This window comes from Suricata suricatta, chromosome 2 (assembly GCF_006229205.1).
Source record: "Suricata suricatta isolate VVHF042 chromosome 2, meerkat_22Aug2017_6uvM2_HiC, whole genome shotgun sequence".
NCBI lineage: Eukaryota > Metazoa > Chordata > Mammalia > Carnivora > Herpestidae > Suricata > Suricata suricatta.
In genome coordinates, this window is record NC_043701.1 from 129468899 (window position 1) to 129490767 (window position 21869).

General features: G+C 35.6%; 2 protein-coding genes across 3 annotated transcripts in view; one reads left to right on the forward strand and one right to left on the reverse strand.

Moving 5' to 3' along the window:
- The window catches only part of CTNNA3 (catenin alpha 3), a 1635386-nt gene that overhangs the window by 1069946 nt on the left and 543571 nt on the right, over positions 1–21869 (reverse strand). The window lies entirely within an intron of this gene.
- The window catches only part of LRRTM3 (leucine rich repeat transmembrane neuronal 3), a 165628-nt gene that overhangs the window by 123728 nt on the left and 20031 nt on the right, over positions 1–21869 (forward strand). The window lies entirely within an intron of this gene.

Genomic DNA, 21869 nt, shown 5'->3' on the forward strand with positions numbered 1-21869 from the left:
TCATGAAATATGGGTTTAGTTGTTGAAGGAGGATTATGGTCAAGGAAGAATATTTGCATATTTTATTTACACTAATAATTTTTTCTCATAAGTATAATACTATACTCTCATCTCAACTCTTCTGTTCTATTGCCACTATACATGTGTATTTTGCTGAGGAGGGAATGGAGAAACGTTTGTAAACTACTGGAAAGAACAATATCAAATTTTTATGTCCTCTGAAAAAATTAAAAGTTAGCCTACCTAAAGCCTAAAATAAATAATATCTCCATGCATGGAGCTGATATCACATAAAATCTGATAATTGGAGCCTTTATGATGGTCATAAAATATGGTTAGTACAAAAATTCTAATTTAAGAAAAAATGTCCGATACCAACTTGTATGTCTAGCATACTAGAAAAGTTATTCTAAAGTCTCCAGATGGTGAAAATATTATTAATTTAAGCCAATTTTAAAACACTGAAGGAGAAGTGACATTTAAATTAGGAGGGAAACACTGGTCTGGAGAATCATCCAACTATAAATTTATTAATTTTCTCTGAGAAAATATGGGTGTCTTGTTGCAAACAGTAGATTAAGTAAAGAATTTTCTAAAAAAGACATTAATAGTTTGGTAAGAAAAATTATTACTATGGATCTTTTCACACTATATTTTCTGATGAGAAGAAATGTTGTTTTAAAATATGAAAACAGTACTTCAAGGTAACATACTAGTAATAGCTGCCTAACTACAATGTTGCCTAACAAAATAAAATGTCTATTAACTTCATAACTTACTTCCGTTACTTTCCAGTCAGTTCACCTTATTTATCATTTTAATCCGGTAATCAATAAAATTATGACAGTAACTATGTAACTTTACATGTATCCTCAAAGATATTAGTTCAATATACTTAGCAATAAGTATTTACTTTCCTTAAAAAATTCCACAAAATTAATCCTTTCCAACCTGAGCCATAAACATAAAGTTACATTTTATAACATTACTAAAAATGTATGCCTCTGTTCATACCAGATTATTCTTCAGATCTAGCTTCAGAGTCTATGGATAGACTTTTGCTACCACTTTTACATTATGTCAACCAGGCCCTTTGGGAGAAGTTCTGGTAGTTCTCCCGGATGCTACTGGAGTGCTTGCAGATCCAATGGAACCTGGTTAAGAGGAATATGTTGGGGATTTCCTTTTTGGGTAGGGGGCCATATTTGTGTAGTTTGCAGGTATGTCTGTGTGTAGTCATTGCTAGTCTTCCTGCTGTAAGAATGGGTTCCAGTAAAACTCTTATCCACTTTTGTAACAATTTTGTGTTCAAAATTGTGTGTTGCTTTTCTTAATAAAGAAAACTAATTTGGTCCTCCAAATTATATAAGCTTCAGACCCCATGAAACAGGGGGGATCTGTATCTCTAAGCACTACTGTAATTACAGGTTTGAATGACAATCAAAGAATATTCACAAAGTTTCTAGAACATTCCCAATACTAAAGACAACAATAAGGTAATTCCTCTACCCACAAAATAGCAATAATAACATATAATAATTTCCAGTCAGTAAAATTTTAAGAACTATACCTAACCAAAAAAATCAATGAATAAGTAAATAAACAATATACAGTTTGTTTATCCAATACATTTTCCACTTGATTGGATAATAGAGCACTGTCTACACTTTATTCATAAAGCCTTAGAGTTCATAACATCTCAAGTCTTTGACAAACTGCCTGCCTCCAAGCCAGAGCATATAATGCACATGAAACAAACACAAATATGTTCATTCACTTGATGCTAAATAACATCCTAATAGGGGTGCTTGGGTGGCTCAGTCAGTCAAGCATCCAACTTCAGCGCAGGTCATGATCTCACAGTTTGTGAGTTCGAGCTCCACATCAGGCTCTCTGCTGACAGCTCGGAGCCTGGAGCCTGGAGCCTGCTTCAGATTCTGTGACTCCCTCTCTCTCTGCCCCTCTCCAGCCCATGCCTGGTCTCTCTCTGTCTCTCAAAAATAAATAAATGTTAAGGAAAAAAAAAAGTTTTTTAAAGACATCCTAATGGTTGGACCTAATAGTTGGTCCTCCAGTCAGAGGATACTTCGCATTGAACTGTTCCCCATTCTCACTCATTGATTCTATCTTGAATCCCTACAGCGACTGAATATGTAAACTGTGTTTTCCTGTTGTATCTGCAATTAGTTCTCATTACAATGTTACAAGATTATCCTTGGCTGTATGTTTATGAAGCCATCTTTTCCATTAACAAAAATAACACTATTTGAACTTAAGACACACACATGCAGATACACTGACTCCAGTCTAATCCAGTAGTTAGCTAAATCTTACCTAAATAACCAGTAAGTACAAACCATGTGTATTTAACAAAGTGAGGTCAAATAGAACTGGGTCCACATCCCAGCTGTACCCACTACGAGCCATGTGACACCCTACACTTTTTCAATTCCTCCTGCCTCAGGTTTTCCATTTTGACCGCAGGTTTAATAAAACCCATCCATTGGGGCGCCTGGGTGGCTCAGTCAGTTAAACGTCCTTCTTCGGCTCAGGTCATGATCTCAAGGTCTGTGGCTTCAGCCCTGCGCCAGGCTCTGTGCCGCCAGATCAGAGCCTGGAGCCTGTTTCAGATTCTGTGTCTCCCTCTCTCTCTGCTCTTCCCCCCTTCATGCTTTGTCTCTCTGTCTCTCAAAAATAAATAAGTTAAAAAAATTTTTTAAATAAATAAATAAAATAAAACCCATCCCACTGGATTGTTGTAAGACTGAATGTGAGGGTGTGTATCAAGTTTCCAGCATACATAGTAAGCAATATCCATTTTTTAACCAGTTATAAATGCTTACTACATTTCATGAGATAAAAATAATATGATTAGCCTGATTGGTGACACTACTGGTATTTCTGTTATTATTAAAATGAAAATTAGCACTAATAATGACAATAATAATGACAACTGTAATTATTGGGCTGTACTGGAAACAGATCATGCTTAAAGTATCAAATATAAAACTGCTACAGTAGGCTGAAACGAAAAGCAAAGGATGTCATTTACTTGTATAATCTGAATCATCTCAGGAAGGTGCATATGAGGTTACACCAAGATCAACTGAGAAAGGAAGGATCATGTGATGGCCTGGAAGATAATCGATGTGTTCCTGCTCCCAGATGCAAAAGAGTAGAAACTGACTAAGAGTGATTATCTTTATTCTTTCTTCACAGCTTAATTAAGTCCTCTAATTAGTCACAGTCACTAAGCACTACATTATCAACTCTGCTTCCTGTTGGATTGGCTTCTCCTCTAGTCTGATAACTGGTTAGAAAAATTAGCTGATCTAAACACTGTTTTGAATTGCAAAGGATCTTAATCCAGCAACACAAATTCGGCTTACTTTAAGACATGCCCGTATGAAGTTATGAGGTCACTGAGCTGGGCCCCGTGCCCTGTTCTCATCACCATTCTCATCCATTCACTGAGCTTTTTCTTAGCTCTCTTCCCATTCTCTGGGCGTCTTGTTCTCTGGGATAGTAGTCCTTTCCCACTATCTCAAGACGTTTGAGCTCATCCCCTCCTCTCCTCACTTCAGCAGGGGCAATGCTTACATCAAAAAGATCACTTTCGAATGTCAGAACCACAGGTAGTGAGCAGGAATGACAAATGACCACCCACCACTCCACACATCATATGCAAACCCAGACGTACAATGTATCTAAGTCCTGTCAATTACTCCCAGTTAACCTTTCCTCATGCGCCAGAACGGATATTATATTCAGTTCAATAACATATTTTATCCCTCTAATTACAGGTTACTATAATCATAGAAAATTATTTTGTGATCAGAGTTCTAGTCATAGCATCTCATGAAATGCCTTACTGTATGGCAACAATTTAAAAAGGTTTCTGGGATTACAAAGATATCATATTTAATATTTACTGCTTTTACCATGATCACTAGAAAAGTTTGAGGTTTTGTCAGATACTATATTTTTTCTTTTCCTATTGCAATGGTTTCACAAGAAAAGTTTATAATTCTTTTTTCTTTCTTTTACAAAATCCTACCACAGGTACAATTTCTGATTGAAATCACTCTTTATAAACAACAGTTATAAATGAGCAGTAAACAAAATGTAAAGTAAACTACAGAATTTTAAAAAGAATACATTTGACCCCATCTCTATATTCAGAACTGAGTGGCTCATGTGTTATCTGAGCTAAATTCTGCTTCATAAGGTGCCACCACCATTCTCCAGCACCTTGTGAGGCTCCTTTTTCCTGTGTCCTGGGGCACAGGGAACACCTTCTCTGAGTTTAGAGAATCTGCTGATGTACAAACATGAAGGATGACAAAGCATTTTTGCATGTAGTGCAAGCTTGTCTTACTAATCTTCCTATTTCCTTTTTATAAAAGATCACATGTTGTGTATCTGAGGAATCATGAGTAGAGGGACAATGTTTGCTTCACAGAGAGTCTAAAAACTCAAGTTCTAAGCTATCCTGTACTAATTTTTAGACATGTGGTCAGTCACTTCCTATGTCTACTAAATGCAGATAGTACCAGCAAACTTGCCTATTTCCTGGGGCTACATCAAAGACTTTGTAAATCATAAATGATTATGCAAAAGCATGGAGTTCTTTTTATCATGACTGAAATGTTCATTTTCCTTCCGTCTTTAAATTCTGCTAATGCTGCCAGCTGAGAAGAGAGCATTTCTCATAAAGGACCAATAAACATCATCAGCATACGCATGAGCCCACTTAGTCTCAAGCATCCAATCCTTTAGGCATGATTATCTTGGTCTCCATTCAATCTAATTTAAGAATTCTAGGGACAAGGACACGTAACACTTTTTTAAATGCTAGAAAGAAATACACTCTGCCCTCCAGTTGCTTACGTTGTAAGTGTTATAGATGAGGTAGATTACCATTTTATAAGAAGATTATGGAATCTTGATTATGAATGATCTAAATGAACTTACACCATGTTAAACAGTGTGAAGAGTTTAGAAATGGTAGTGACTGCTATTTCAGTAAAGCAAGAGCAGAGTAATGTTTTAAGACCAGTCAGGTTTATGAAAATGGGGAGTACATAAAGAATTGAAACCATGGAGAGTAAATAAAGAATTGAGAGGGTTGATTAGTTGCCATATATATATGATATAAATAATAGAATATTTAAGACTTGGAAAATGTTAAGAAAAGCTTAATGGTAAGAATAAATTTAGATGTAAAGTAATGTGTAATTGAATTATGGGAAAATTTAATAAAAAGGGTTTATGGTTCTGTAATTGCACATAACCACTTGCCAAGTAACTAAACAGACAACATACTATTATATATGCAAATATTTTCTAGTATCAAAGTAGTTTCATGACATTATAATTTATGGTGAAGTACATGCAAGTAAAAGGGAGTTTCCAAATATGGCAGAAATAGTCATGCTCACCAAATATTCATTTGGTCTTCTACACTTCCCTGCCAGTGTTTTTAACTTTGGCAGCACCAGGTGACAAATTTTAGTTAATGGATACCAATGGAAGGGATTTTTGTCACTTCTAGGTTAAACCCCATGTGAACTTGACCTGTTTCATTTCCTCTGCCATGGCTAATGGAGCACTTAGCCATCACTCCAGATGATGTAGCTAAAAAATTATAGAGCCTTTGTATCAGCCTGAGTTCCTGAGTGATTGTGGAATAGAATCTTCTTCATAATTAGGTCCCCCAGTTCAAATGGGGATCTATATAACATGAATAAGAAATAAATTTTATTAAGCCATTGCACTTAATTTTCATTCTTTTTGGTAGTTCAACATAGCCTAGCCTATCTTGACTAGTACAACAAACTAAAGCCACATAAATTTAAAAAAAAAAAAAAAAAGCACCCTCAAGTGACCTGTCAAAATAACCTCAAAGGTTTATCTGAACCTTATACGGTGAATCAATGAAATTTTATATGAATTTTCCTAAAACAAAAGCACATTAATTCTATTAAATCAGTGGGAAAAAAATAAGGTTAAGAAGTAGATGGTTTGAGGAGACGCAGGAGAATAAAAAATGAGATAGAGCTTTGAAAGAATTATCATCTCAACTTCCCTGTGGCATATTTTTTAAAGACTTTTTAAAATGCTTTTTTATTTATTTTGAGAGAGAGGAGCGAGCAGGAGAGGGGCAGAGAGAGAGGGAAAGAGAGAATCCTAAGCAAGCTTAGTGCACTCAGTGCAGAGCCTGACGCAGGGCTCAAACTCAGGAACGGTGAGATCAGGACCTGAGCAGAGGATCCAGTCAGATGCTCAACCAGCTGGGCATCCAGGTACCCCTCTGTGGCATATTAATTTCTACTGAGACTCAGGGGCAGACGAACTAGAATAGAGGCATTTGAGTTTCGACCTCTCTACACGCCTTTGCCTCCCTGAAAAGAGCAATCACTTCAGCTACACACTGCTACATGGATATTGTGTCTATATGATATCTCTAGTTAAAAAACAGAAAAGTTTCATTCATCAGAAAATTATTTTTATGTGTTATGTGCTGTTTCCCCAAACCATTCCATAATTAGTACTCATTTCTTTTCTAGACTGCCCCTAGAAATAGGACTTGCACTAGTTTAGCCCCTTAATTTGCATATCAAAAATATGACCATAAGGGTGTGACACCAGTGTTTAAAACTGTAATGTTTCAGCAAAAGAGCCCTGGAAGTTTCAATAGAAGTGTTTCCTCTTACTTGCCTTCCAAATGGTCAACATAAAAGAACTGATACAAGAGAAATGATTATTTATCTAAGTAGCTGCGTGCGTATTCTAATATGTCTCTAAGACTTTTGATGAATTCTTACTTAAACCTTAATTTTCATAACTAAACAGATTCTATTTTTTAGTAGATAAGTAGGTAAGAGAGAATATTTTATTTTCTTAAATTGTTTTTTAAATGTTTATACGTATTTTTGAGACAGAGAGAGACAGAGCATAAGTGGGGGAGGGTCAGAGAGAGAGGGAGACACAGAATTAGAAACAGGCTCCAGGCTCTGAGCTGTCAGCACAGAGCTCCATGCAGGGCTCCAACTTGTCAACCGCGAGATCATAGCCTGAGCCTAAGTCGGATGCTCAGCCAACGGAGCCACTCGGGCGCCCCAAGAGAGAATATTTTAAATCAGAGATAAGGATCATTCATTAGGCAATTATGTTCTAGAATCATGTAGGATTTTAAATAACTGGTACAGCATGTTAGGGAAAAAAAATATAGGAAAATTTATTTATTGTACAAAAAAAAATCTTAGGAAATATCGAACCACACATTTTCTTGCTACTTCTCCAAAACCAGAGTCCAATCTTTAGAAAGAATATTGAAGAAGTTATGGATAGGAAAAGGAATAACAGGTTGAGAACCCACTAATAGCAACCACTTTTATGTGCATTATCTCATTTGACAGCATAATGAAGTTTGACATAGCTGCGTACAATTGTCATTCCCATTTCATAGAAAAGAAAGTTAGTCCAAAGAGGGTAACTTGTTTAAAGTTGTTGAAATAGTTCTCTACCATAATTTACAGTACATCAACTCCTGTAAGAAAAAAACTTACTGAAAATGACTTGCTTTCTATGCACACTAGGCATGCTGCTCTTCAAAAAATAATTTGCATTATGTTCCAAATTAGGGATGTTAAATATCAGTGATAGAATAACTCATGTTTTGGCATTATCTAGTAAGTATAGAATGTTTAGCTTTAAAAAAATCAATACAATTTATTGCTTTGGTATTTTTCTAGCCATTATTTGTTTGCAAAGTGTGTGTGTGTGCGTGTGTGTGTGTGTGTGTGTGTGTGTGTGTGTAAATGTAGAACATTAAGGCAGGAAAATTAAGAACACCAAATATAATAAAAGGAGGAAAATATTTAGATCATCTCAACAGAATACCAACAATCTGAATTGTCTCTTATCAATTCAGGATTATGTCTGCCCCTTTCTGCACTTTTCTGTGTATTGTCTGTAAGCTACCTCCCAGAATTCCTAATCAGCAGAGCTCCAGATTGATTATGCTAATGAAGTGTACTTGTAAGCTAAGGTGGGGAACAGACTCTCTGTCATTCACACACACACACACACACACACACACACACACACACACACACACAAATCAAGGATACTGATGTCAATTGCAAGTGTTATGTTTTGAAAAAATACTATTAGTAGTAATAAATTCTCATTCAGAGAACTAATGATCCATGGGGGTCTTTATGGCTGGTGAAACAGCTGTCTCAGTCATCTGGGCGGGGATACAGAGAGGGCCGAGGGAACTCAGACAAGACTGAACTTTCTCATCACCCTCACTCCTTTCCCTCTAGCCACTGCTGCTTTTGCTGAGTCACATGTTCTCTACAATACAGATTGAGCCATGCGCTTGTTGCTAAAAAATTAAAAAGAAATAAAAACATATAAATTGGCCATTAATAAAGCCAAAATATTAAGTATAGATTTAAAACATCTGCAGGTACCCTGAAATTTCAAATCACTAAATAATAAAAACTGTGAACATGGCTTTCTCATCATGAATATTTATTAAACTAATATCATCTTTTTTTTCCTTTCTGCCTCCTATTTTTTTTTCTCATTCTGAAAAGAGTTTTGTGTGAGTTATAACATAATAAGTATGTGTAGCACCTAGGTAAGTCTCCTCTAGTTTACCATCTAATAGGGAGAAATGTAAGTTAGTAATGATATCATGATATAGGAAATCTGCCTGCCATTTAATTTTAAAATGAAAGGTAATGGTATGGGCATTTGGGGCATTTGGGGATGGGCAAATTTTCAAAATTTGCAAACGTCTATTTACTCTAAATAGAGAAAATGAGATAGACTTTTTAAAGATGGGACTGAGCCAGGGGCGAAGCCAAGATTTAGACAAATGTAGAATGGAGGTGGACAGAAGGTGTTGTGTTTTAGGAACCAAGAATTCCATAAGCAAAAGTCTAAACTCACAAAATACGAAGCTTAGTTAAGCTACATCATAGCACAAATGATGACTATAATGCTACACCAAAGATTTCTCTCATATTGTTAAAGGTGAGCTTATGTGTTAATTGCTACATTATGGAATACCTTTACAGAAAAAAAAATAGTGCAGTGTACAGTTTCCAGCATAATTCTGAGTTTGTGATGTCATGAGTTTCAAGGCTTCCACTGATTTGTTGTATAATGTGAATAAGCGACACTATATAACACGCTATTTCTTCACCCATAAAATTGCAATTTAAAAAATATTTACCCAAACCAGAATGCTATAATCAATAAGTGACAACACTACATAAGCAAAGTAAACTGCTGCCTAAAGGCAAAATAATATCAGGAAAAATTAATGCCACCGAACCAGTAAGCATTGATACACTAGGCCAGACTTCTGTTTTACCAACAACAAGCCAAGAACACAAAGCAAGAGCACAAGGCAATATAATCTGTGGTGTTCTAATTATATAATTTAGCTTCATGCATTCAGATCCATAGAACAAGGGCTGTTTTCCTAAAGACTGTAACAGAATTCATAAGATTTTTGGTTAGAGGTCTTCTGATTTTTTCCACAGAACTTAGGTTGATCTGTATTCAAGTATCTCAGTGGCGTGGATGAAGGATATATTCAAAACATACTAAGTGAACCCTCTCTAAAACCTCTACAAGAGCCACAATAGCAGTTCCTGTCATTATCTCTGAAGAAATATTGCCTGTCATGAAAACCAAATCTCTCTTACTTCAAATTTAGCTTCTTCTTCCTACATGTGTTACTCATAATCACTCAGGTAATACTTTTGAAGCAGCACCACCACTTTCACTTCCTTGGGCTAAATAACAAATCTTTCTTTAAAATGAATCCTGTCCCTTAATTTGCCCAGGTGAAAATTTGTTTATATAGGTGATTATGTGACACTGGATAGCAACCACTTCCAAATTAAGATGCTTGTTTTTCCCAGAAAAGTATTATATATTCATGAACTGTGAATAAAAACCATTTAGGGTACAGGCATGACAATCAGTTTTACAAGCTATATAGAGCAGTATAACACAAAAGCAAAAATTTTTAAGTATATATGTGTACTTATATGTTGTGTTGTGTGATATTAGAATGACTTCATAACAAAACATATCAATCATTTTGATTTAGTACTGCTCAATTAATATTCATTGATCAATAGACCATACATGAAAAAGTTACTAACCTCTCCCCAATCATCTGCTCATAATCATTTTATTCTTCATCTAATGCTTCAATGGTAATTGTTTGTTCCCTAAAGCATTTCTATAATTCATTTTAGAACCAGTGATTAGTCAGCAAATTTTGACAGGTCTCAGGTCAGAAACATGTACATGAAAATGCTTACTACACAAAAGTTTAATTTTATATCAAGTAAAAAAACTGAGATAATAACTTAGATCAATGTTTCCCAAACTTCCTAATAAAGAAATCTAGCCCTTTTCCTAGAGAATGTTCAGGGCCAGGGCCAGGGCTAAGTATGTTAAGAGGCACTCCAGTGATTCAAAATGTGAAATTGGAAAACACAGATTCAGATTAAATTCAATTCTCCTAATACTCATTCATGCAGGCATCCATTCACTTGTTCATTCAAATCTAGCACACTGTGTGCTGGATATAAGCGAATAAATAAGACAGTCCCAGTCTTCACAAGTAAGTACAATAAAATATGATAATTATTTGGTTGGTAGTACGTACAGTGCAAACATAAAGGAAAGAGTTATCACTTCTACCTGAGAGGTTAGGTAAAGGTCAGTTGGTTTCATAAATAAAATAGCATTTGAGCCAAATCTCAAATGATTAAGTGTTCACTAAGTCAAGAATTGGGGAAAAAAAAAACACAGCTTACTAAGAGAAGCCAATGCTAGTGTCATTGTGCAGAATGAATTTACTGAGTATGAAATCACAAAAGAGATCTTGTTGGGAGATTATTTAGAGAAAATATGAGGGATAGAACAAAATAAACTGAAGTAGTGAATATGGGTTAGAGAAGACAGGGAGAATATGTAGCAATAAGAAGGAAAACTTGGGGGAAATGAAAGAGGGAGCTGTCATTCGATGGGCATAAAGTTTCAGTTATGCAAGATGATTAAAATCTAAAGACCTACTGCTCTACAACATCATGCCTATAATTAGCATTACTATATTATGCACTTAAAATTCATTAAGAGGGTAGATTTCTTAAGTGTTCTTATCATAATTTTAAAAAGGAATAATTGGTTGGACCTGGTAATTGATAGAACTCCCAAAGAGGAAAAGAGCAAATAAGAGAATCCACAGTAGCTCCCAGTCTGCATAAAACTGATAGAGATGATGATACTATCTCCAGATAAAGGGAATAATGAAAAAGAACTGAGTTTGGGGAAAAGACAAGAATTCGGTCTTGCACATGTAAAGTGGAGGACAGTAGGTAGATCTATTAAGCAGTGGTATATGTAAGTCTGGAACCTTGCAGAGATCTCAAGTTATAGACATGGATTTGGAAGGCAGTAATAGGTGAATAGTAACTTAGGCCTGAGGAGTGGTTGAAATCATACAAACAAATTTATAAATTGAGAAGCAGACTAAGAATAAAACTTCAGATAGTCCTAATATTTCAAGGATGAGCAGAGAAAAAAAGAGAACAGGAAAACAAGAAGACAGTGGTTGTGTGTAAGTGATGAATCACTAAATGCTATTCCTGAAATCATAATTACAGTGTATGTTAACTAACTTGGATTTAAATAATAAATAAATAGAGAATAAGAAGAAAGTGATCCTACGAAAGTTAAGGCAAAAGAATTTTAAAGAAAATAAAGTTTTAGCAACAAGTTACCTAAATATGTTAAAAAAGTAATTAATCCATTGGATTTGATCATTGAGAGGTGAATAATTGAGAAATGGTATGAGTCGAAAGAATGAGTGGGAGGGAAACTGGGAACAGTGAGAGTAGGCTACAGTATCCAACTTGATTAGTAAGGAAGGAAAAGAAATATGTTGATGGCTGTTCAAAGTAGACACTTTTAAAAATTGCAGAATTTCAGAATTTAAAATTTTTTGAGGGGCGTCTGGGTGGCGCAGTCAATTAAGTGTCCAACTTCAGTTTAAGTCATGAAATTATTAGGTCAGTTCATGGGCTCAAGCCCCCATGTCATGCTCTGTGCTAACAGCTCAGAGTCTGGAGCCTGCTTCAGACTCTGTCTCCGTCTCTCTCTCTCTCTCCCCCTCTCCCCACTCATGCTCTGTCTCTCTCTCTCTCAAAAATAAAGAAACATTTAAAAAAATTTTTTTTAATTGGAAAAACATCCCATGCATCTCCTTTTACCCCAATGCAGAACCTCTTAACTTCTCTGTTTGAATATTTCTCTTCCTTGAATAGGAAACTTATTAACTCAATGGATAGTTCATTATCCTTTACATGTTTTTGAAATATAAGATATATAGAAAATACATATAAAATGATGGTGAATATTTATGTCAAATATACCTATGTTAAGCAATATCTACTCTAAGACAGATACAAGCAATCCAGAACCCACCAAAGAGTAATCATTATTTTGACTCTCACATGTATAAATTCGTTCTACCTGTTTTTGAACTGTATAAATAGAAACATTCAGTATTCACTTTCTGGTGTCTCACCTCTTTCACTCAACATTATGAGATTCATTCGTATTGTTGTATGCAGACGATAATCATTCATTCTCATAAGTGTGTAATATTTCACACATCACTGTATGACTGTTAATGTCATTATGATAAGACTTCTGGTCAGCAGTGGGCTATGAGTAGTTATGTTTTGGAGGAATCAAAAGTTATACCCAGATTTTTGACTGTGAAGGGTTAGGAGGAGTAGGAGAGAACATGGTGCAAGGGCCAACTGTTCTCTTAGGTGTCTATTCAAGACTTTTATCCATTTTTCTATTGGGCTATTGATCTTTCTCTTTTTATATTTAAGGGTTATTTATACTCTAGATAGGAGTCATTTGTCAGTACATGTATAGAGAATATCTTCTTCCATCTGTGAATGTCTTCTCATTCTCTTAATGGTGCATTGTTATGAACAACCATTCTTAGTTTTAATAAAGACCACTGTTTCTATATATTTTTAATTTTAGAGTTAGTTCTTTTGTGTCCTATTTTTAAATACTCTTGCCTAGTTCAGGGTTTTAAGACTGGCTCTTATGCTTTTCTCTACTTCCTACTATTGTCCTATATACTATATTCCTTTTTTCTCATAGCTTATCTTCTTGTATTAGTCAAGTATTTTTTTATCATTCTCTTTATCTATGCTAACATGTTATACTTCATATAACTATTCTCACCTGATGTATTACAACATGCATTTTTTTAAACTACAACATATCGATTTGATATTTGTATACACTGAAATTATCACAATAAGTCTGTTTACCATCTGTCTACATACAAAGTGACAAGTTTTTTCTTGTTATGGGAACTTAGCAACTTTCAAATGTGCAAGACATTATTATTGACTGTAGTCACCACACTATACCTTACAAATCCATCACATATTTATAACTGGAAGTTTGTACCTATTGAGCCCTTCACCCATTTTAGCCATCCCCCAACACCCTTCCCTTCTGGCAACTACCAATCTGTTCTCCGTATCTATCAGTTTTGTTTTGTTGGTTCCTTTTTTTTGTTTTTTAGATTCCACATGAAAGTGAAGTCATATGGTATTTGTCTTTTTCTGTTTGACACATTTCTCTTAGGATATTACCTTCAAGGTCTATCCATGTTGTTACAAATGGAAAAATTTCACTCTTTTTTATGACTATGTCCCATTACACACACACACACACACACACACACACACACACACACACACACACATCTTCTTTATTGATTTATCCATCAATGGACACAGGTTGTTTCCATATCTTAAATATTTGAAATAACACTGCAGTGAACAAAGGGTTGCATATATCTTTTTGAATTCATGTTTTCATATTCTTTTGATAAACACCCAGAAGTGGAATTGCTGGATTATATATGGTGGTTCTGGTTTTTGGTTTTTTTTTAAATTTATTCATTTACTTTTGAGAGAACGCGCATGAGTGAGGGAGGGGCAGACACAGAGGGGGAGAGAGACTCCAAAGCAGACTCTGCTCTGTCAGCAGAGAGCCTGACATGGGCTTGAATTCAGACCATAAGATCATGATCTGAGCTGAAGTTAGATGCTTAATCAACTGAACAACCCAGGAGCCCCTACTTTCATTGTGGCTGTACCAATTTACATTTCCACTAACAGGGCACAAATGTCCCCTTATGTCTACATCATCACTAACTCTTGTTATTTCTTGACTTTTTCTAATAGCCAACTTTTTCTTTTAAATATTTTTTTAAATATTTTTTATTTATTTTCGAAAGACTGAGACAGCATGATCGGGGGAGGGTCAGAGAGAGAGGGAGTTACAGAATCGGAAGCAGGCTCCAGGCTCTGAGCTAGGTGTCAGCACAGAGCCCAACGCAGGGCTCGAACCCACAAACTGTGAGATCATGACCTAAGCCAAAGCCAGATGCTTAACCAACTGGGCCACCAAGGCGCCCCGATAGCCAACTTTTTCTAATTAGGTGTGAGGTAATACCTAATTATAGTTTCAATTTGCATTTCTCTAATGATGAGTGATAAACATATTTTAACGTGCCAATTGGCCATCTGAATGTCCCTTTTGGAAAAGTGTCTATTCAGATCTTCTGTCCAGTTTTTAATTGAAAATTTTTTTGTTATTGAGTTGTAGGACTTCTTTATATATTTTGGATATTAGCCCCTTATTGAATATTTGATTTATAAATCTCTCTTCCCATATACTAGGCTGCCTTCTCTTTTTTCTTTCTTTTCTTTTCTATTCTATTTTCTTGGTGGCTTGGTGGTTTTGGTGGTTTTCTTCACTGTGCAGAAGCACTTTAGTTTAATGTAGTCTCATTTGTTTTACTTCCTTTCTTTTGTTGCCCTTGCCTTTGGAGCCAGATCCAAAAACTCATCACCAAGACTAATGTCAAAGAGATTACCACCTATATTTTCTTCTAGGAGACTTGTAATTTTTGTGTATGGTGTAAATTTCATACTTGCAACTCTACTGAACTTATTATTTCTAAGTTTTTTTGGTAAAGTCTTTAGCATTTTTTATATATAAAGTCATGCTCCCTTAAAGCAACATCTACTTATATTCATTTGCTCATCCCACTAGCATCTAGGATAATACCTGGCATATAATATATGTTCAATGATCATTTATTGTATGGATGAATGAATTTATAAAGAAGAGAGGAAGTGAATACAGGGAAGAAGGAGAATGAGAGCAGGAGTAATTTATAATTTAAAAATCACAAAGACCTTAGAAAGTTCCATTTCAGGTTTATCTATTAGCTTACATAATTGTGAGCTAGTAGGACATATATTAGGTCAGAAACCAAGGTCATACTTTGACCAGTGAGCTGTGTGTTGTTGTCCCTTAAATTTTAGGAAATTCCTGGCCTTAATGCTTCAGATAATGTGTCTTCTCCATTTGTTCTTTCCTCTCCTTTGAGGACTTCAGTTTTACATATATTAAAATGAGCATATTCTAAATGTCTTTTATACATTGTCTGATTTTTCCTTTCCTTTTTCCATGCTTTGTCTTGTGTGTTTTCCAGTCCACGAACTTTGTGTTCTATGGTGTTCAACCCATTATACTTCTCCATCAGATTCTTAACTTCAGGTAGACCTGTTTACATTTTATGAATCTGAATTCTCAGATAAACTTTTCTATTCATTTGCTCTTTGATCTATCTTTTTCCTTTTTCTTGAACATGCTAATTAATCATAAGTATTTTATTTTTGTTTATTTATTTTGAGAGAAAGAGAGAGCATGAGCATGAGCAGGGGAGGGGCAGAGAGAAAAGGAGAAAGGGATTCCAAAGGGATTCCCAAGAAAGGGAATCTGACACAGGGCTCAATCTCAGGAACCATGATATCAGGACCTGAGCTGATTTCAAGAGTCAGATGCTTAACCAACTGAGCCACTCAGACACCCCTAATCACAGCATTTTAATGTCCTGTCAGTTATCTGCAATACTTGGGTCATCTACTTGCCTGCTTAGAATGTATATATTTTTCTTTTGATTACTGGTCATAGATTTTTTGCCTATTGCTATACCTAGTTACTTTTATTATATGACAGAAATTATGTATAGAGAAACCTCAGAATCTCAAATGATGTGATCTTTCTTCAGAGCAAGTTTCTCCTTTCTATTTTAGGACAATGAGAGGCTGATAATCTCTAGCCAATCAAGGACTTAGCTGAGTTGGGGCTACAATGCAGTTTTAGGAAGGTATATATGGTCTGCCCCTTATTTATTTGTGTTTCTGAGCATTGGCACTCCCTGGATTTTGACTGAGATCCTAGGAGATCTTTATCTGCTCAGTCCTGAAAGAATACAAAAGGTGTTCTTTCAGGAGTTTTCAGCGTATTTCCTCATCCTCCAGCCCAAACAGCTAAAAAGCATTGGCAAACATCTTTCAGAAGAGTTCAGGCCCGTGTTTGAGTTTGGCACATAAACTTCTGCCAAGTCCTCTTGTTTGTTTGTTTCCTAAATACCAAAGGCTGATGAGGCTTTCACTCTGCTTTTTAGAAAGGTTTAGCTTATCCCTCCTGTTTCTTATGCAACCTCAGAACACAACAAACATCCAGTGGAGAAAGTTTCCCCTTTGTCATCCAAGCCTTGAACAATCACTGAAAGTTTGGCTGGCTTTTCTTGCTCCCAGAAGATCCCTTCTACTTGGGCCAAATCCAGCACTCAGACGGCATGAACACGGCATGAACACCCGTACACGCCTTCAGGGAAAGGGATCACCATCAGCGGCATGCCTTCGAATGGTTCTCCTCCTGAAATATCAGTCCACTCAGTGTTTGTTGTTTCCACAGCTGTAGGAAGTATAATTTATTTGACGTGTTCTAGGTATTGCATAAGAAAAATTGGCCTGCCATAACCAACCTGGAAATTAAAAAGCAATTACATTTTAATAGCTCTAATTGGTTTTCAAAACTCTTTATACTGAAACAAAACTATCTTGCATTTTCTATGCATTGTGACAATTTTGAAATCTGGGAAAGCACAGATATATTTTATCCTCTTATATTTCTTCATCTAGTCAAAGAATTGTCTCCTTTATATGTTTTCCCCCCAGTATAAATACCAAGAAATCCTACTTATTTTTTATATTTAAATTGTTTGCCATCCTGGTCATTATCTTTAGGAAAAGTTTGTTGATATCCTTCTTAATATGCAAATATGAAAAAATATACTAGCTGTTGTCATAAAACTCAGTAAAGGAAAAGAGACAGAAAATCATATAAAGATTAATATAGTTAAAAAAGAAGGTAACTGATGAGCCATTTTTAAGCCACTTGAACAAAAGAGCAAAAAAATAATCAGACAGAAAAAATACAACATAGAGTTATGAAGACTGAGGTGAAAGCTTACAAAATGCATAAAAGCTCATAAAAATACTTAACAAAAAGCAGGCTTTATTCTTTTCAAAGCCTTTATTCTTATAAATCAATCACATGTTGTCCAATGTCTAAAATGTAATTAATTAGAGATTTTCTTGGTTCAGATACAGAAATTTATTTTACACAGTTATACCCAGATACCAGGTCATTAAAACAATTTCAAGTAAATACTTTTAAATCTTATCATAAAAATTTAGCTAGAATGAATTGTCTTCTAAAAACAGACAATTCTAATATTTAAGGAGAACTGTTCGTAAATTCTCTCTTATACAAGCCAAAGATGTGTAGATAGAACAAAACATATATTTCTTAACTATTACTAAGGTTTTAGAGAAGAGTTAAAGGATTTCATCATACATACATATATAATATATACACATATGTATTTATTTATATCAATGTATGTATATGTACTATTATATATATGTTTCATACTATATAGATATAGATCTCACCCATTTAAAATCAAACTACTGCTAAAATGGTCATTATTTTAACCAGGCAGACTTAATTCTTAAAATATGCAGCTCCCTCTATCTCCCTCTTAACATATTAAGCGAACACCTGTGTAACTGATCCCCTCTCCTTAAGTACTTAGAGATGCATGTGACCCCTGAGGGGTCTACTTTAAGCTTCTATTAATATGTTTGTTTTCCCAGAGCTGTTGGAGCCTGAAAGATTCAAAGATACATTTGCAGTGACTGTTGTTTAGAGAAGGACACAATTTGGCTGTTTTGTATTGCTTCTAAGAATTTCTCTGCAAATAAATACCATTTTATACATTCTTAATTGAGTAAATTTAACATACAACGTAACGGACAAAAATCTAAATTTGAAAAAACTAAAACATCAAATCCCAAATCCCCCTTTACCTGGAAGTAGACTGAAGACACCTAAGATAAGCTCCTTGAACTTTAGGAGACTGCAAAGTTGCTGTTCTGCAGATGTTTAATATTTGTCAAAGATACAGCTGAAGCTCTGCAGTCCAGGGAATTAGATGGACCCACTTGTGCCGATCAGGCACTTGTGCATCCAGAAACTCTGCCATGTGGAGGCAAAGAAAAGCTGTTACAAACATCCCAAACTCAAGACTAATGCAAAGTGCCTGACACGTTACCTGGCACATTGTAAGTGCTCGTTACTATTAATTGAGTTGAATGTTAATTGAATTGTAGGTTTACTAAAAGCATGCTTCCTGAGGTGGGGGGCCTGGGCAAATGCGGCTAAAATTAACTGACAAATTCAAAGCCACCTATTTTTAAAATGCATGATAAGCAACACAGGAAGCTTTTACAAGTAGCCGGCAAAATCTAAGCTTTCAATCAATAATTTCTTTCAGCGAGGTGTGAAACATGGAATGGATCCAGAAGCACAGATGGTATTTTACATCTGCACATGCAATTTCCCTCTTCTCCATTTTTATATAAACCTCTATTTCATTTTTTTAAAGAATGATAGAATTTACCAGTAAAATGTAGCACTACTTACTGCCTTTGGAAATGTTGATCACCTCCATTTCATATTTTTAGCAGTGACTTAACTGTCTTTCAGTGTGTGTAGAAAGATTTCCTTTTTAAGTATAAACTCCCCTTTACTAGATCCTGAATAATTTCAGAAGATTGAGTTCTTCCAGAGACTTTAAACTTTTCCAGTACCTCTCCCCATCCGTATTCCTAACTTTTCATAGATTCTTAAGGCCAAAATGAATCTTGGGGATCGTGTTAATGCAATCCTCTCCTCAACAGATGAGTAATGAGGTCCCTGCAAGGTTGGTGACTTGCTGAAGTCACTTTGCCGGTTAGTGAAAGGGAGATGAGAGAACACATGCGTCACAATCCACAATTACAGAGCAACACGTAAGGAGACCGATGTTCAACTTTATCTCCAAAAACTGGTTTCTGGATTCCATCAGAATGCAAAGCCCTCATTATTCTAAGTAAGTCAGATTCATTTGAGGGTATTAAGGAAAATGATTTTCAAAATCTAAGGGTGTTTCTCAAAAAAAATTGAATTCATATATCATGTTTCATAATCATAAGACATTCACAAAACAAATAAAGCATTAAAATAATACTAGACCTAATGTTCAATATGGTGACTATAGTTTAAAAAAACAACAATTAACAATAATAATATTGGATTAGAAACTTTGGTAAGGGAGTAAATAACAATATTACAACATAAACAAGGAAAACATTTAAAAAGAAATGTTCAGTTAGCCTTAGAAAAATACCCTACAAAAACAAACAAATAAAACCAGTTGATATATCCTGTGATTGTCATGCTGATCACTCTGGCCCAGACCTCTCTTCTGAACAAAGTCCCTCTCCAACATCTCGATGAGGCTATGTCAAAGGCTCTACATTTTTATCATATCTGACACCAAACTCACAGACAAAGTAACTGTGAACCCATTCCCCTGTAGTGAATCTTGTTCCAGTGAATGCTCCCCCAATCAGGGCACTTGTGTGTCCATAAACCTAAACATCTTTGAGACTTTCTCACTAACCTCCATTTCTAATCCCTTCACAAGATTCTGTCCCTCCACTAAATGTTCCAGATTTGGAACCACAAAATTTATGGAATTCCCTCCATCTCATGGCATTTTCACTGTCTTCTGACTTCTCTAGTGGATCCTCCAACAGCCTCCTAACAACTTTGCACACATCCCCTCTTGCCTCTAGTTCTCTCTCCTCTCCAGAATACTTTTTTGTAAATACGAATCAATTTATGTCACTTTCCTGCTTAAAATCCTTCATTGGCTTCCAATTGCTTTATAACATTTAAACCTGACAAACAAACATAAAAACAAACCTAAAATTGGCCCCATCTCAAACCAGCCTCTGCCTGCACCCCAGTCCCATGCCTGTAGTTTCTATTTCCACTATTCCGGACTCTCCGTCCTGTGGCTGCCTCTGATCCTTCACCGTGGTAGCTCAGCTTGACGCACACTTCCCCCCACCTTCACTTTCCTATTCACACACCTCAATTCTCATAAAACATTTTTAGAGAAGCCTTTCGTGATGTATTTTCCTGTAAGACTAGTTCCCTGTACTTTTCCTCCATAACCAACATCAAAATTTATCTTTGTGCGACTATTTGTTTAATGTGTATCCCCTTACTATAGTATCTATTTTTATTTATTTACCCATCCCACTTAGCACCTAGGATAGTAGCTGACACATAATACATATTCAATGATCATTTATTGAATGGATGAAGCAATTAATAAAGACAAAAGAAAGGGTGGAATGGGGAAAGAAAGAAGAATGAGAGCAGAAGTGATTTATAATATGAAATGCAGCAAAAGCTTAGAAAGTTCCACTTCAAATCTATGTATTAGTTTGGATGATTGTGAACTGTTAGGAAATATATACTAGGTCACAGGCCAGGATCACACTTTGACCAGGTTATCCAAACTTCAGTTTAAGGGCTTTCCCTCAGAGGAACTACCCTATACAAGGGTGTCCTAGGAACCCTTCATTTCAAGAACACTATTTTAAGACTTTTTGGTAAGCTCAGTCAACACCTTAAAATGGGCCTGAAGAGTGACTTTTCCCCAGTGCAACTCCAAGTTCTGAAGAGACTTACATCTACTTCTAAGACTCCACAACTACAGTCCTACTAAGCAATCAGTATACAATTTAGAAATCCCTAAAATATGACTGCTTTATAGCATGAGTGTGCTTGTGCATGTGTGTGTTGTGTGCATTTGTGTCTCTAAGAAGGTAAAGAAGGAAATCAGCAGGGAAGCAATTGAAAGGGACAGCAATAAAATGTTACTCTCCCTAAATAATTTAGGACAACAGAATCAAGGCAATTATTATGGCTTATAATTTTTTCTGATGTCATCTTAATATCAGAATCCTCAAAATTGACAGTGCATACAGCAGGCCAAATATAATTATGAGAATGCAAAAGCAGAGAGAGACAGAAAATGTCAACGCACTGCAGTTAGCACTTCATTTGATTATGTGACTTGGAATATTGGTATAATTTGGCTCCCATTAAGAGTTTTCTTAGATTAGAATACAATTTCTAAGACACTTCATCCACTTCAGCTAGAACCTACCCATGAATTTAAAGTCACCAATAACTCACAATATTTGGGAGGACAAGGCATAATCCATATTTATAAGTTTTAGAGACAAGATTTACATTCCCAGTTTGGTTTCCCTCATGTTCTGCTGGCCATATTTTTTGTGTGGGGATATTTTTGAGATTGATTTATAAGCACATGCTGTGCATAAGAAAGTCTGCTTTATAAACCCAAGGGAAGTGTTCTAGGGATTAGAGAAACCACCGTCAACACAGATACGAGTGTCCATGGCCCAGATTGCTGTCAACTTTCTTCCACAGGT